This window comes from Colossoma macropomum, unplaced genomic scaffold, assembly GCF_904425465.1.
Source record: "Colossoma macropomum unplaced genomic scaffold, Colossoma_macropomum, whole genome shotgun sequence".
Taxonomy (NCBI): Eukaryota; Metazoa; Chordata; class Actinopteri; order Characiformes; family Serrasalmidae; genus Colossoma; species Colossoma macropomum.
Window position 1 is genome coordinate 1338088 of NW_023494790.1, and position 3526 is coordinate 1341613.

The 3526-nt window shown below is 42.3% G+C and overlaps 1 protein-coding gene across 2 annotated transcripts in view; it reads left to right on the forward strand.

The window, feature by feature from the left end:
* The window catches only part of fam53b (family with sequence similarity 53 member B), a 54511-nt gene extending 53362 nt beyond the window's left edge, over positions 1-1149 (forward strand). For both annotated transcript variants that reach the window (XM_036571871.1, XM_036571870.1), the window contains one exon: positions 1-1149. This exon is cut by the window's left edge and continues 602 nt beyond it. The gene's annotated coding sequence lies outside the window, so the exon portion shown is untranslated.
* Positions 1150-3526: the final 2377 nt, after the last annotated feature.

The following is a 3526-nucleotide window of genomic DNA, read 5'->3' on the forward strand; positions in this document are numbered from 1 at the left end:
TTCTTACATAAATCTCATAATGAGAAATTTTAGGTTTGTTACCTACATTTAAGTTGCTTTTCCGTGCCAGTATATACGTTTGTTGCAGTGTAGCTGGTTCCAATGCTCTTTGAAGATGCCTTCTTTCCTAGCATCCTCCCTTCAGTAGCCTGGATTTAGGCGGTTGCGCTTCATCCAGGAGCTGCCACCGCCATGTTTTCTTTTTGTCCACCGAGTGATTTTCATGTTTTGTGCTGTTGGAGCAGAGAGGAGCATCAGGGTTGGTGTTTTTTTTCAGAGTTTGGATCGAGACTCAGGAGAAACGAACGCTTATGCAAGTGGAACTGCGGGACTTTAGGACGACTCAGGTTGAAGCTTAAAGCTACATACATGGCAAAAGATTAAAATGACACGATTTTCACTGTTACTCAAAATGTCGGTCAGCAAAGACGCGTTCGGCATCTGAAGTTTGCTTCTTTGGCTTCGCGCTGGAGCTGTGAGGATAATGTAACTAACGAGTGTTGGAAGCTTATACTCCACAAATTAGCCTCATACAACATAATTAATGGTGTTTCTCTGAGATTTTAGTCACATCCGAATCCACCATGTGAGTATTTTTGGCACTTCAGTGAAGATTCCAGCAGCTTTTACCTTCTATAAAATGAAACGTTGAATTAATCTCAATTTATATTAATCCTGTGCGATAAGGCAAACCCTGCAAATAATCCCAGGTCATATTAATCCAGTGCTGTAAAATGATCTGTAGAAATAACCTCAGGTTATGTTAAGCCTGAGCAAATTGCCATGTCAGTTAATGTTCCTTCATATTGTGTGAAAAAGGAGTTTGAAGCATCTACTCGCCCCAAACAAGCCGATATGCTGTGTCTTAACTCGGGTTCAATGACAGAAAGAAGTTTTCATGGTGATTTTGACTCTGATAATGATAATTACTCTTCTCATTCAGGAGGTAGACTGTTAGAGTAAATGACCATTAAACTAAACGCTGGGTCATGTTTGCTACCTGTGAGCAGCTCAATATACTGCATATGGAACCTTTTTGGTACTGTTTAGTGTCACAAACCACATAAGTCTATTTGGCTACGTTCACATTCACAGGCCTCATTGCTCAAATCCGATCTCTCTGACTCGATGGTTCACACTCGTTTAGGTAAGTGACTCAAATCTGTCATTAATGTGATGAACCGGCGTCCTGAAATGACCCTCATGAGCTCATCCTACTCAGTAACGTCACGTGAATGAATCACTGCATCATCAGCACAAACTAACGAGCAGAACGAGCTTCGCTGAGAAGATAATTAACTCTGATCAGCTCTCAGCTTCATTATTAGAGCGAGACGAAGGAGAAAAAGGTGAGATGAGCTGCTTTTCCACCGTTTACAGGCTTTAACTTCTGTACGGCGCTGCTGCCATGGTAACGCTGAATGATGGCGCAGTGGAAAAAACACATGAATTCTGATCTGAGCGTCACATTTAAGGTCGCATGACCACGAATCGGATACGTATCCTATCTAGGACCGTATATGAAAGTGGCTCAGGTCAGATTTGAGATCAGATTTGCCACACAGCCCTGAAAACATCAGATCTGAGTCACATTAGGACAGATTTGTGCCACTTGGGCCTGGTAATGTGAACGTAGCCGTAGAAATTTTGAAAAAGTGGTGGAATTCCCCTGTGTCCTTTACTTTACTTAGGAACTATTCCTTTTGCTCATTCTCTCACATGCTCACTTATCATGGCCTCTTTTGTACACTCGCCTGCTCTGACCCAGAGGTCTGTGTGGTCAGTTTGGGTCAGACTGTACAGTACGGTCAGTGCTTTGTTTATGGTGACTGAAATGATAATGTAGCATTTCCCATCAATCCCTGAACTCGTTGCGAACCTTTTTGGTACTATACAGTGGCAGAAACCCCATAAACACGTCTATTACGTAATACAGTTCGAGTCGTGTGTGATGATTTAGTCAGTTAGCATGATAGTAATTGGTGGCCACTACTTTTTAGCTACATTAGCCTCGTAGCTCCAGCGCAAAACTACAAAAAGCAAACTTCAGACGTGTCTTGACTGACGGACGTTTGGTTGAAGGGGAGAAGTTGTGTACAATTAATGTTTTTGGCCAGACTTGAAGGAATTTTGGAATGTCGGAGTTCTTTGAGTGAGAGTAGCGTGGAGACGTCTCTGATTGGTGCTCTGTATCACAGCTGCACTGTCATTGGTGGACTGGCTGATGGAGATTTTGTAGCGTTTTCTTCGTAGAGGAAGTGAAAGAGTTGGTAAACTGGCGCAGCGTTCTCAAAGTGTCGTGTGTAGCCTGACTGCCTGTCTGCTGTATGAGGAGTGAACGGGACTTTTTTTTTTCCTTCTTCTATTTGTTTTTTATTATTATATATTTTTTTAGGGCTGTACACATTCTCTACTCCGTTCATTCCGAAAGTGCACGGCATCACCGTAGCAAGGAAAATGGAAGAAGAAGAAAGAAATGCCTTTGAGAACCGCGTGCCGGGTCTGGACTCCTGCAGGTGAATCGGACTTATTATTGAACTCGCACACAAACACACACATACATATTCACACTGCATCTCACACACACACACACACACACACACACACACACACACACACACACACACACACACACACACACACACACACGACGCACGCACACGCTTTCTGAAAGCGTAAAGCTTAAAAGGGCTTCAGGTTTTAACACTGAATGGTAATTTCAGTTGACTGAGTTTCCCCCTCTTCCCTTTTCAAGCTAATAGAGTTTAATTTCTCTTTTTACGACGTGTAACTACAAAAAGCAAAGCGAAATGTACTTATTTCTATATGAATAAACACTGTTTAAAATGTGTTTGTAAACTGGCTGCTGACTCGTCTGTGTTATGGAGTTTTCACTGCAGTAACACTTGAAATGATAGTTAATGAAAATGAGAATGTTGTGCTTGTAGATTAAACCTTAAAAGGGAATTTCACTAAATTTCTGCCTGTTTGTGTGAATGAAGTCGTTTAGAGTGGTTTGATGTGAAATCCGGAATCCGTGTTGTCGTGACCAGACATCCGAAAAGTTTAATGCTGAAAGGGACCACAATACAGGACGTTATTACAAGAAATGGTTATGAATATTAAGATTTTGGCCTTTATCCCGGGGGAGGTACATGCAAGGCATAGGTTTACAGCGATATGAGCCTTTTAATTACATTTCAGTTGAATGCTATATGGCCAAAAGTATGTGGACGCCCTTCCTAGTCATTGAGTTCACGTACTTCAGCCAAGTGTATGAAATCAAGCACATAGCCATGCAGTCTCCATAGACAAACATGGGTCGTACCGAAGAGCTCAAACGTGGCTCTGTCATACGATGCCGCCTCTGCCACAAGTCAGTTTGTTAAATTACTGCCATGCTAGATCTGCTTCGTCAACTCTTAAGTGCTGTTATTTGAATTTAAGCGTCTAGGAGCCACAACAGCTCAGTAGACCATGCGAACTCAAGAGTGGGACCACCGAGTGCTGAAGTGCATATCGCGCA